Genomic DNA, 15,000 nt, shown 5'->3' with positions numbered 1-15,000 from the left:
ACTAGATACACCTCTGGAAACAAGGAGACAAGCTATATATATCGTATTTACACGCGTAGACATACTCAAAATCATACTTGTAGACATGCAGGTGTCACTCGTATAAGTATGTAATGTAGTTATGCATTCAAAGACACCAAATAAGAGAAAATAGAATATGAAGAATAAAGAAAAATAGAGAAAGAAAGAATGTGAGAATGTAAGAGCGAGAATAACACTAAGAATAATGAGAGAACACTGAGAAAAATAGTAAAGGATAGCGAGAAACAAAATAAGAGATACAAGGAATAAAAGTAGGAGAAAATGAGAGAGAGAGAGAGAGAGAGAGAGAGAGAGAGAGAGAGAGAGAGAGAGAGAGAGAGAGAGAGAGAGAGAGAGAGAGAGAGAGAGAGAGAGAGAGAGAGAGAGAGAGAGAGAGAAGAGAGAGAGAGAGAGAGAGAGAGAGAGAGAGAGAGAGAGAGAGAGAGAGAGAGAGAGAGAGAGAGAGAGAGAGAGAGAGAGAGAGAGAGAGAGAGAGAGAGAGAGAGAGAGAGAGAGAGAGAGAGAGAGAGAGAGAGAGAGAGAGAGAGAGAGAGAGAGAGAGAGAGAATGCATGTCCTGTGGAATTGACCGCTGTACGCATAGAGAAAACCAATGACGCCCGATTCGTTTCAATATCCCACTTTGTGTGTACACTTGTTTCCATGGAAACGCCAGAAGAAAAATGTATATATACCTAGCGCCCTTTCTGTTTGTTTCTTTATTTATTTGTTTACATATTTATTTATTTATTTACTTATTTATTTATTTATTTATTTATTTATTTATTCATTTATCTATTTGTATACATATTAATTTAATTATCAATTTATTCATTCAATCGTTTGTATATTTGTGTTGTTATTCATTTTATTCTTTTTTATATATTTTTTCGTTCACCTTTAACCAAATTTTTATAAGTAGCGAGTTTGGGGTGAGGCCAAATATGTCAGAATTAAACTCACGTTTTTTCAAACATTTATCGTTATAGATTATATGAAAATGGCAGATGAAGATTATCTCTAAGATTTCTTGGCTAATTGTCTTTTATCAGCTTTGTCATGGTTGACTGTTGATTAACATATGAGAATGGAAAATCTGGATATGATCGTAATCAACTGCCGAAGCCGTCACCTTGACCTTATGTACTCAGACAGCCAGAACAAGTGACAGTAAAGCACCAGTCAGGTTTAACTCAATTTCCGTCAGCCTCTGTCACTACGGACATTTTTAAGATATTGAAATATTTCTAATTGACAAAATACCACTATGAAGATTCACCATTATACAATACATTAACGAAAGCTTGCCAATATCTAACTGAATATATTCACCTTCACGTATAGAAAATTCAGGATAAGAATGTATGGTAGGAGGCTTGTAATTGGGAGGGGAAGAGAATCACCCATTTCCCTCTGAATATAATCATGTGTGTTTGCAAGGCAGTGGATGTGATGGTGGCGGGTGAGGGTCCGTGCCCAGAGTTATTCATAATGAGCTTTCCAAGTTTGGCCCCACAAAAAAGGCTTAGACAGTACATAATCAAAGAACTCCTCAGCCACCCCACAAAGCCTTGCCCTCCACTCCCCTCCCCTCCTCTCCCCTCCCCTCCTCTCACCTCCCCTCACCTTCCCTACCTCCCTCCCTCCCTTCCCTTGTTTCTTCCTTCCCTCGACCATTCTTCGTTCGATTCCCTATTTCCTTACGTTCTTTCTCCTCTCTACTTCCTTCATTCCCTCCCTTCTCTTTCCTACCTTTCCTTCCCTCCCTCCTTCTCTCCTTCCCTTCCTCGCTCCTTCTACCTTTCCTAAGCTTCCCTTCCCTTCTTCCCTCCCTAGCTCCTTCCCGCTTCTCTCCCTCGTTCTCTCCCTCCGTCTACCCTCGATGGATTCCCTTACTCCCTTCCTTCTCCTTACCCTCCTTCCTGTTCCTTCTTTTTCATCCACCCTTCCTTCTCTCCTTCCCTCCCATTCCATTTCTCACCATTACTCTCTTCCTACTCTTTCCTTCCTCTTTTCTACCATCCCCCACTCTCTTTTCCTTCTCTTTCCCCCCCCTCTCACCTTCTTTCTGTCTCGCCATTACGCCTAATGATCGTTTCTAACTTTTGTTATCTCTCCTTCTGTGCTTTCTTCCTTAAGCCTATCCCACATCACGTTCATGGTTCCACCTCCTCGGTGCCCTATTGTCACCAAGGATAGAAACGCTTGTTATTACAGACGAAATACTAATTACATGACACACCATTACACCTTTAAAATTCTACCCATTTCCCTCCATTGTCATCCCCCCCATCTCCCCCACTTAACCCCTTCGTTCCCCACATATCTAATCAAAGAACAGACAGCCAAACCCAATGACTCTCCTTCCTTAGCTCCCTCCCCCTCCCTACCCCCTTCCCCCCTCACCCTTCCCCTCTTCCCGTTCCCCTCTTCCCCTCCCATTCCTCCCCCTCCTCCTCCCCCCCGCCCTAACTAATCCCTCTTCTGCACCTAATCAAAAAACTCTTATAGCTCGCCAACCGGATACCCCTCCTTTTTTTTCTCATTACCTCCTTCCCACGTTACCCATCTGCCCCATTACCTTCCTCTCTCGTTACTTCTCTCCATCATTACCCCTCTCCCTCATTACCTCTCTACATCATTACTTTTCTTCTCCATTATCTCCCAGTACCTAATTCCCTCATTATCTATCTTCTTCCTTATTTCTTCATTCGGCACTTCGTCATCAACCTTTCTACTTACCTCTCCTTCTACCTTTCCTTCCCATTGCTTAACCATTCCTTCTTTCCCATCCGTTGTCACCTTTTGTCTGATTCCATTTACTCCCCATCCTTCTCTCCTCCCCATCCTTTTCTCATCTCCATCCTTCTCTCCTCCTCATCTTTCTTTCATCCCCATATCCTTCTCTCCTCCCCATCCTTCTCTTATACTCATCCATCTCTCCTCCTCATCCTTCTCTCCTCCCCATTCTTCTCTTCTACTCATCCATCTCTCCTCCTCATCCTTCTCTCCTCCTCATCCTTCTCTACTCCCCATCACTTTCTTCTCCCCATCCTTCTCTCCTCCTCATCCTTCTCTCATCCCCATCCTTCTCTACTCCCCATCCTTTTCTCCTCCCCATCCTTCTCTCCTCCTCCTCCTTCTCTCCTCCCCATCCTTCTCTACTCCCCATCCTTTTCTCCTCTCCATCCTTCTCTCCTCCTCATCCTTCTCCCCTCCTCATCCTTCTCTCCTCCCCATCCTTCTCTACTCCCCATCCTTTTCTCCTCCCCATTCTTTTCTCCTCCTCATCCTTCTCTCCTCCCCATCCTTCTCTACTCCCCATCCTTCTCTCCTCCCCATCCTTCTCTACTCCCCATCCTTTTCTCCTCCCCATCCTTCTCTCCTCCTCATCCTTCTCTCCTCCCTATCTTTCTCTCCTCCCCATCCTTCTCTCCTCCCTATCCTTCTCTCCTCCCCATCCTTCTCTCTCTCCATCCATCATCCTTCTCTCATCCTTCTTCTCTGCTCTCCTCCTCCCCATCCTTCTCTACTCCCAATCCTTCTCTCCTCCCCATCCTTCTCTACTCCCATCCTTTCTCCTCCCCATCCTCTCTCTCCCCATCCTTCTCTCCTATCTCTTCTCTCTATCTCCCATCCCATCTTCTCTCCCTATCCTTCTCTCCTTCCTATCTCTATCCTTCTCTTCTACTCATCCTTCTCTGCTCCCCATTCTTTTGATCTTTACCAATATCCTCTCAGTTCGCTCTCTCCCCACTCCCCCTCCCTCTCCTCTCTTTCTCTCTCCCCACTCTCCCTTTCTCCTCACTTCCTCTCTCTCCCCATTCCCCTTCCCTCCCCACTCCCTCTCCATCCTCATTCCACCCTCCGTCCCCACTTCCTCTCTCTCCCATCTCCATTACTCTTAATTAACTTTACTCTTCTCTCCTAACCTCCCCACATACGTATTTCTTCTTTTACGCGTTCCCCTCCACATATATCTATCCACATCCATATCAATATTCATCCCCACATCGACCATGTTTAAACTATCTTCACCCTAATTTACTCTCTCTTCCCCCCTACTCACCTTCTCCAACTCCTCCAACTATCCTCCCTCTCCTCCCCACCTAGTAACCCCTTCTCCTACTGCCCCCTATTCTTTCCCCCCTTTCCTTTTCCTCCCCCTACCCTCCTCCTCCTCCTTCTCCCCTCCTCCTCCTCCTCTTCCTCCTCCTCCTCCTCCTCCTCCATCCCACCTACTTCCTCCTATTCTTCCTCCTGCACCGTCTCCTTCACTTTCTATTCCTCTTCCCTCTCTTCTCTTGATCCAGCATCTCCAATACATACTTAGCCAATTCCTCTTTCTCCCATACTACGCTCCCCCTCATCCTCATCTAAATCATACTCCTTACTAATACTTCTCCTCCATAGTAATCTTTCTACTCCTTCTCCCTTCTCCCACTACTCCTTCTCCCTCCTCCTCCTCCTCCTCCCCCTCCGCCTCCTCCTCCTCCTCCTCCTCCTCCTCCTCCTCCTCCTCCTCCTCCTCCTCCTGCCACTACTCCTCCCTCCGACACTGCATGTCTTCCTTTCTCCCGAGCTGCTTCCTTCTTGCACAATACTACGTACTTTCTGTTGGGTTACAGAACGCGCGGGCGAGGGGATGGGAAAAGAAAACGAGGGTGTTGTTGATAAGGGGGGAGGAGACATTGCAGGGGATGGTGGAAACGAATGGTGGAGGAAGTATTGGGATGATGGAGGTAGGGGGAGAGAGGTTCAAGGTGCTTCAGAGGATATGGGAATTGTGCCAAGACTCTACGGTCTGTATTTTGATGAGGTTGGGAGAGCCACGATGGGATGTGATGTTTCTGTAAAACATCACAGAACATCAAATGCCCTAGTAGTTCTTAATGATGAAGAAGTTCATTTTCCAAACTAGAAAAAACCCACGTTTTACATAGGAAACTAGGGAAAAAGAAAAGAAGAGCTTTGGAGGCGGCATACATTGCCACCGAGAAAACAACAAATTCTCGTGGGGAGTTTATGTCCTGGGCCCAAACGTCCGCACAGCTGGCAGTTCGCGAGTGTGGGACAACGAGACCGGGATGAGGTCACGCAGGGTCATCACATCACAATGTAAGCTGTTGACGGACTTTGATTCTTCTTCTGTTTTCAGTCCACTGAGGAAGGCCCAAGAGGTCGAAACGCCTGGCTCTGAATAAAGCTCCATACTCTAGCCTTAACGTTTCATTTTGCCACCTCACCTCCATATATGTATATATGTATATATATATATATATATATATATATATATATATGTATGCATATATATATATATATATATTATATATATATATATATATATATATATATATGTATGTATGCATATATATATATATATATATTATATATATATATATGTAGCAGATCCTCTTTTAGGTAGATGTCATTGAATTTTGCAGCAGCTTCTGCGTTCATGAGTTTTTTACTGACATTTTCGACTTTTCTTATGCTGGCGCGCTGTGTCGTGCTAAGTTCTCGTTGGTTTCTTTTTCCAAGTGGTTTACTTTGCATAAGTGAACCCGTATTCTTATTAGCATATACATATATATATATGTATATATATATATATATACTTATATTATATATATATATTTATATTATATATATATATATGTATACATTGTTGACGTCCACTGGTGGCGTCATCATATGCGTGCTCGTCTCGCAATCACTTATTTGTGGGTTCTAATCCCGTGCATCACTACGATTCCCAGCAGTTACTGTTATCTACCTGTCCCTACTCGTCCCTATCCTTCCCCACCTTTCCATTCCCCACCTCTTTTGCTCACTGTCCACTCCTACCTTCCTTTCCTCTTGAAAACTATACACTCCTTTCTTTAATCACAAAACTCCTTTTTGTTTACATCTTCTTCTATCTCTCCTTGGCTCCTCTTTCTCCTCCTACCTATGCTCCTTCATCTTATCCTTCGCCTTCTCCTTCTCCACCTCCTCCTCGTCCTCCTCGTTCTTTTCATCCTCGGCTTACTCCTCCTTCTCATTATCTTCTCCTCCTCCTCCTCCTATCTCCTTTCTTCTCTTCCTCAATATCATTCTCACCTTTATTTTCATACCTTTCCTTCTACCCTTCTTTCTTTCCTCTCTAATATTTTAAGTTGATATGTTAGGTACTGCAAAGACAGATTCTCAATAACGATGCCTTGTTACGGGAAAGTAGGAAAGAGATTATCAGAGAACCAGGAATAAGGTGGTGGAGAAAAGGAGCAAATAGGACAAGGAGAAGGAGAAGGAGGACCTAAGCTGGAGAATAAGATGTAGGAGGTAGAGGAGAAGGAGGAGAAAGTGGAGGAGGAGGAGGAGGAGGAGGAGGAGAAGGAGAACCTAAGTTGGAGAACGAAACAGAGGAGGAGGAGAAGGAAGGGAAATCGGGGTAAGGTACTCGACTAAATGGAGTTGTTTCTTGAAAAGGTGATAGAACGCCGCAATTCATGTGGAATAGTTGGAAGGGTCCTCTTCGAAACATACTCCCCCCCACACCCTTTTTGGGTGGTTATAAGCAGTATAGCAGCGACAAATGCAAGAGTATACAGGAGTTGAAGGTAAAAATGTAAGTGGGAGGCGTAGTGGTAGCTGAAGGGAGAAGGGACTTGAAGTGTAGACAGGGAAAGTGGGAAATCTTGTGTTTGGAAGCTGGATGCACATGTATGAGGGCTTGGTGACTCGGAGTCTTGGGGCTTATGGTAACCTGGGGAACGCCGAGATATATTTCATAGCAGAGTAAAGAAACGATTCCTTGGATGTTTCTGTAGGAGGAAGGAACTACTTTTGAAGGAACTACTGTAGGAGGACTAACCGAGGAAGATTCTTCAGTCATAGCACTCTTCAAGGGAGGATTCCAGTAGGACACTCCCTGGAGGGAGGAGTTCCCAAGGGACGACTCCCATTGGACGAACCCCAAAGGAATACTACCTCAGGGGAGATGTCGCCGAGGGAGGATCACTGTCTCTACGGACGATACCCGTGGGATGAACACTCCCTCGATCCCCAGCCTACCCGTTGAGAGGACCTCAGAAGGCAGACCTCTCACGGGAAGACGAAAAAACAAAAAAAAAACAAAAAAAAAACATGATGGACAACTCTATGTGAGAGGCGAGAAAAAAGAATCTTGGTGGAGGGGGAAGAAAATGAGGAAGGAAGAGGAGGAGGAGGAGGAGGAGGAGGAAGAAGAAACCAGCTGCGTCTCGAGGAAATAGCGAAAAATGAGGACTTTCATGAGGAGAAATGAAGACGACATATCGCATTGGGGGAAAGACCGAAGACTTTTTTTTTTGGGGGGGGGGGAGTCGACGAGACTGTTTGAAAAGGAAGATGTAATTAGTCTTACATGACGAGGGGCAACAGTATTGCCAATAGCCGAGCGATCAAACGGTCCGAACATGGGGAAAGAGTTACACTGTTGTAAAGATTACGAGGGAAAAGGGGAAATAGATTACACTGCTTTCGGATGTGTGGACCTGAGAATAGAAAAGAAACGTAAGATAATTATAAGGGAAGGGGACGAAAGGAAAGAAGGTAAAAGGGAAGAGGTATGTATAAAATCGGGGAACCACGTTATTTGATCTTGTTCTGGTTTAATCTAGCTTTATTTCGTTGTGTTACATTTTATTACATCTCATTTAAATCAAATAAATCTTGATTTGGTCATGCCTTAGCTGTGATTTAACGTTACTTATTTCCATCCTGTTTAATCATCTTCGTTTATGTGTAGCATCTGAGTTTCAGCCCAGAAAGCCAATTTACATTTGCTCTGTGACCTAAGAAGCTGCCAGGGATCCAACCATACTGTTCGTGAACAAAAAATTGAATAGATAGAATCAACGTAGTTAAGTTAACCGAATGAAACTGGGTCATAACCCACGATGAATGGGGTCAATACATATTTATTGAAATAGTTACAGAGCTACCTATCTTTTGTTTACAAAAATAAACGCTTCATGTCACCTATTTTTTGTATGCAGAAATATATAATTAACAATTGATTCACCTAACAGGAGACAGAGATGAAGTCTATTATAGAGGACTTTTTAACGTGGAATTTAACGAATCGTGTCCATGGTCCAGCTCAACCTACACCGCAAATAGCGATGCTCTAACCCGCTCGGCCAACGAGCATAATAAATACACTTATATGTATATACACAGTATTCACAGTATATATATATATATATATATATATATATATATATATATATATATATATATATATATATATATATATATATATATATATATATGTAAGCGGAGTCGGAAAACACAGGAGTCTAAGACTCCTGTGGTTCCTACTCCGCTTAGGTCAAAACTGTCAGAATGTCTCAGCATATATATATATATATATATATATATATATATATATATATATGTATATATACATATATAATATACATATATATGTATATATATACATATATATATATATATGTTTATATATACAAATATATACTATATATATTTATACATATATATATATAAATGTAAATATAATTATAGATATAAATATATATATGAATACAAATATAGAGAAATACATATATATATACATATATATATATATGTATACATATATATATGTATATGTATATATATATATGTATATATATATATGTATATATATATATATATATATATGCAAAAAAAAAGAAACAAACAGAAGCAGATATAATTTATATAGATGTATATATTAATCTAAATATAAGTCTATATATATATATAAATATAAATATACTTATATATATATATATATATATATATATATATATATATAAAATATATTATATATATATATATATATAAATATATATATATATATATATATATATAAATATAAATATAAATAAATATAAATATAAATATAAATATAAATATAAATATAAATATAAATATAAATATAAATATAAATAGAAATATAAATATAAATACAAATATAAATATAATGTAAATATAAATATAGATATAAATATAAATATAAATATGAATATAAATATAAACATAAATGCAAATATGAATATAAATATAAATATGAATATAAGTATAGATATAAATATAAATATAAATATAAATACAAATATAAATATAAATATAAATATAAATATAAATATAGATATAAATATAAATATGAATATATATATAAATATAAATATAGATATATATATAAATATAAATGTAAATATAATTATATATATAAATATACATATAATACATATGTATATATATATGTGTGTGTGTGTGTGTGTGTGTGTGTGTGTGTGTGTGTGTGTGTGTGTGTGTGTGTGTGTGTGTGTGTGTGTGTGTGTGTGTGTGTGTGTGTGTGTGTGTGTGTGTGTGTGTGTGTGTGTGTGTGTGTGTGTGTGTGTGTGTGTGTGTGTGTGTGTGTGTGTGTACGTGTGTGTGTGTGAGGAAGTAGGTATGAGAAAAAAAATTGACGCAGCCCGAAAGGATTTCTCCCCGTCTTCTCCTTTTCTGCATGGGGAGACGGAGAAGGGGGGTCGCCGAATTTATGAAGCGGCCTTACAGTTGATGTGCTGTGTCTTGCGACACTGCTTCTGACCCAGTGCAGTGGACAGAATGCAGGGATGACCCGTCATCCAGGAGGTGCAAAGATAAGAGGGAGGGAAGAGGGTGGAAGGGAGTGGAATATATAACAGATGGAATGGGTGGGAGTTGTTTCTATGCCTTTTTCTTTTTGGCTACCCCCCGTGTAGGAGGAAAAAGCCTTTGGTATATGTATGTATGTATATGTATATATATATATATGTATGTATGTATATATATAATATATATATATATATGTATATATATATATTTATATATGTATGCATGCAAATATATAAACACATATACACACATACATACATAGATATATATATATATATATATATATATATATATATATATATTTACATATGTATATGTATATATATATATTTATATATATATATGTATGTATATATATATATATGTATATATATATAAAATATATATATATATATATATATATATATATATATATATATATATATATATATATATATACATATATATATAAGGCTAAATAGAGAGAGCTGGCTCTCATATCCTGTGGGTCTTTCGCGTGTATTCATGATGGTATTTGTTTAGATCTTGATTACAGCTCTTATGATTGTCACGTGCCCCGACAGTCTGAGCCCAAAATTCACAGGTGATGGCTCTGATTGCTGCCAAGGGCTTCTTGTCCCCAAGCTCTTCACTTTCACGTAAGAAGACCAACGAGGCACAAGGACCGATTAACGCCTTCGCTCTTAACGATTCTATTCAGCTGAAGGAGGCGTTTAGTGTCAAGAGGTTTAGAATTGTCTTGGTTAACCCGCACACCCCCGATTTGAAGTTTCTCTGTTTATCTTTTTATTTTACTTGTCTTTGTTTTTTATTCGCTTATTGTTGTTATTATGTTTATATATCTTTGTTATTATCTATTTATTTTTTAATTTATTTATTTATTTATTTATTCATCTATTTATCTATTTTATTATATATTTATTTATTTATGTATATATATATATATATATATATATATATATATATATATATATATATATTCATTTACATATTTGTCTATATATTCCCAAGGCGATTTTGTTCAACATGCAGGTAACTCCGGACTTGCCCCATTAACCCCGACAAATTTCACCTCAGGTCAATAAAATCGTCTGATGGTTGACAAAGCAAGCATTCGGGAATTAATTCTTAACCATTTTAATCTCACTATAATTAGATTTTAACAATATATTCACAAATGAAGAATTTTTTTCTACTTTGCTGCTACAATATATTGTTGATCATGATTTAAAAAATAAGTTGATTTTTATGTGCGCGATATTTAAAAGAGTTTTTACTATGTTGAAATAAGATATTGTTTGGGAACGTCTCGACACTTCTAAAGTTCCAGCGGCACACCGCGGATGCTCTACGGCACTCTGCGGATGCCTTGCAGCACACTGCGGATTCTTCGCGGTACACCACGGACGCTTCGTGGCACACCACGGACGCTTCGCGGCACACCACGGGCGCTTCGCGGCACACCACGGACGCTTCGTGGCACACCACGGACGCTTCGCGACACACCAGGGATGCTTCGCGGCACACCACGGCGCTTCGCGGCACACCAGGGGCGTTTCGCGACACACCACGGATGCTTCGCGGCACACCACGGCGCTTCGCGGCACACCACGAACGCTTCGCGACACACCACGGACGCTTCGCGGCACACCACGGACGCTTCGCGACACACCACGGACGCTTCGCGGCACACCACGGCGCTTCGCGGCACACCACGGGCGCTTTGCGACACACCACGGACGCTTCGCGGCACAACGCGGACGCTTCGCGGCACAACGCGGACGCTTCGCGGCACACCACGAACGCTTCGCGACACACCACGGACGCTTCGCGACACACCACGGACGCTTCGCGGCATACCACGGACGCTTCGCAGCACACCGCGGACGCTTCACAGCACACCGCGGACGCTTCGCGGCACACTGTGGAAGCTTCGTGGCACACTGATTGAAAATCAGTGGGTCAAGGAAACACAAAGTAGAATCGTTTAAACTCTGGCATAATGAAAAGGGAGGGGAAGAGAGAGAGGATCAATGAGATAGTTAATGAACGAGAAATGTAACATACTTAAAGAGAAAACGATGAGGCATAGCAAGGGTTTCTGAAATGTATACGACTGAGGAAAGTTATAGAATGCAATGTAAAGGCATAGAGGAGAATGAAGGATGAGAACGATTGGAGATAGAGATATATGGAGGAAAATGAAGAAGGAAGTGAGTAAGGAGGAGTAGAAGAAATAGAACGAAGATGAGGAGGGAAATGAGGAGGAAACAGATAGGGAACAAAGATCGAATAAAAGCAAAAGGGTAAGAACGGTTGCAAGGAGGAAGAGAATGAACAAGGGTAAGAGGAGAAGTAGGAGAAGGAAGAATAAGAAGAGGGGCACGAGGAGAAAGAGGAAAAGGAAGAGGAGGAATGAATTAAGTAGGTTATAGGGAAGGAGAATTAGTAAAATGAGGAGGAAAAGGAAGAGGGGGACGAGGAGAAAGAGGAAAAGGAGTGCATAATAAAGAATGAATTAAGTAGGTTATACGATATGGAGAAAGGGAGGAGGAGAAAGTGGGGGTGGGGATGGAGAGAGGAAAGTCCCTTCCGCATAGAAAGTGGTCATTAGCATGTAAAGGGATAACATCATCAAATATCTGAGGGGACGAGATGAAGAAAGAGGAAGCGATGGGGTACAATAAAACGGGATAGATTACACTACAATAGCAGTCAGCCAAGCACCATTTACTCCGTGGAAAGAGAGAGATAGGGAGGTAGGGACGGTTGGGGAAAGAGGGGAAGGGAGAGACAGATTGGGGTAAGGAGAGTGAAAGACGAGGAATAAGACAGTGAGAATGGAAGACGTGTGTGTGTGTGTGTGTGTGTGTGTGTGTGTGTGTGTGTGTGTGTGTGTGTGTGTGTGTGTGTGTGTGTGTGTGTGTGTGTGTGTGTGTGTGTGTGTGTGTGTGTGTGTGTGTGTGTGTGTGCGTGTATGTGTGCGTGTGTGTGTGTGTGTGTGTGTGTCTCACTTGGTCTTTTTGGATCACGCGTTCGACTCGTGATCGACAGCTATTTCCTCCCTGGAAGAGACTCAGAGCTCGAGTCCGATCTATGGGTTATGCTCTGACATTTCACCCACACACACCCCCAACTCCCCGCCCACGAAAGTCAGAGTAACGACCCGAAGCGCAGCTGTACCGAAATTAATTTCGGCCCTGGGCAGGATTCGAACCAAGCACTACGCGCACCACCATGCTAGTAGTTCATCGTTCTACCAACTGCGCCACCGTGTGTGTGTGTGTGTGTGTGTGTGTGTGTGTGTGTGTGTGTGTGTGTGTGTTGTGTGTGTGTGTGTGTGTGTGTGTGTGTGTGTGTGTGTGTGTGTGTGTGTGTGTGTGTGTGTGTGTGTGTGTGTGTGTGTGTGTGTGTGTGTGTGTGTGTGTGTGTGTGTGTGTGCGTGTGTGTGTGTGTGTGTGTGTGTGTGTGTGTTGTGTGTGTGTGTGTGTGTGCGTGTGCGTGTGTGTGTGTGTGTGTGTGTGTGTGTGTGTGTGTGTGTGTGTGTGTGTGTGTGTGTGTGTGTGTGTGTGTGTGTGTGTGTGTACGTGTGTGTGTGTGTGTGCAAGTGTGTGTGTGTTTAAGAGAGTGAGAGAGAGAGAGAGAGGAAGAGAGAGAAAGAGAGAGAGAAAGAGAGAGATAGAAAGAGAGAAAGAGAGAGAGACAGACAGACAGAGAGGGGGAAGGGAAAACAACAATAAATGAAGGAATGAGGTAATGGGGAGGGAGAGGAAGAGCCAGAATGAGATTGAGTGACAGAGAAAGAAAAGGAGAGAGAGAGAGAGAGAGAGAGAGAGAGAGAGAGAGAGAGAGAGAGAGAGAGAGAGAGAGTGGATATTGGAAAAAATAATAGGAAGCTAAAGAGAGAGATAATGAAAGAGTGGTGGAAGGGGGGCGTTGTAGAGAGTGAGAGGTGGATGCTGCAAGTAAGAAGAACCGCGGACCAGATATGCGAGTTAAACGAAGTACGAATGAATCCATCGAACTTTTGACAAGAGGAGTCTCCAGGTCTGCGGGCAACCAACCACCTGTGCGCTCGGTCATCACTCCAATCGGGAGTGGAGGAAGAATGAATCGGCATTGTGGAGGGATGTGTGGCAGCCCATGTGGAGGGGTAATATATCAAAAGACTTCGAGGAGGAAGAGGAGGAGAAAGATATCAAGGCTGTGGTTAAGGAAGAGAAGGAGGAAAGTATCAAGGAGGTGGTTGAGGAGTAGGAGTAGGAGGAGGAAAATACCAAGTAGTTGGTTGAGGAGAAGGATGATATTAATGAGGTGGTTGAGAAGGAGGAGGAATATATATTAAAGAAGCGATTCAGGAGGAACAGGAGGGAGATATATAGGAGGTGGTTGAGGGGGAGTAGGATGATATCAAGGAGCAGGTTGAGGAGGAGAAATATATCAAGGAGATGATTGAGGAGAAGTAAGATATCTAGGAGGTGGTTGAGGAGAAGGAGGAGGAGGAGGAGAATGATGTTAAGGAGGTGGTTGAAGAGGAGTAGGAAGATATCAAGAAGCTGGTTAAGGAAAAGAAAGATATCAAGGAGCTGATTGAGGAGTAGGAAGAGATCAAGGATCTGGTTGAGGAGGAGGAGTAGGAGGAAGAGGAAGAGGAGTAGTAGTAGGAGGAGGAGGAGAATGATATGAAAGAGGTGACTTAGGAGGATAAGGAGGAAAAATATATCAAGGAGGTGGATGAGGATGAGGAAGATATTAAGGAAATAGTTGAGAAGGAGGAGGAGGAGGAGAAGAAGAAGGAGGAGGAGGTAGCCTTTGATTTTCCTGCAATTTTTGAAGGATGAAAAGCTAAACAGATAACATTACTACGTGTGTGTGTGTGTGTGTGTATGTATATATATACATATATATATATATATATATACATATATATATATATATATATCGCAAAAGAAGTTGTGGCGTGAGAGTTTGTTTCATACGATAGTCTCATCCATTCAGATTTTTTTTTTCTTCAGAAACAAATGTAGGAGTGTTAAGGTACATTTAGAAACTGTTTAGAATAACTTAATTTGATAGTACACTGTGCTGCATTGACGGCTGAAAACGTTTATGAATTATTCGATATCATTGTATGAAAACTGAAATACGTGAAACTAATATTTAGGTAAATGAAATCAACCCCTGGAATTTAACAGAGGAAAAGTTGCATAGAAATGCTGGGAAAGATATAAATGATAAACAGGAAATTAACGGAAACGTAGTCGAAGAGAGGATAGAATAAGAGAAGAGAAAATTAGAAAGTTGAGAAGGAGGTGGGGGCGGGTGG

This window comes from Oratosquilla oratoria, chromosome 17 (assembly GCF_046742065.1).
Source record: "Oratosquilla oratoria isolate Oo_2021 chromosome 17, ASM4674206v1, whole genome shotgun sequence".
NCBI lineage: Eukaryota > Metazoa > Arthropoda > Malacostraca > Stomatopoda > Squillidae > Oratosquilla > Oratosquilla oratoria.
This window is presented reverse-complemented; position numbering follows the sequence as displayed.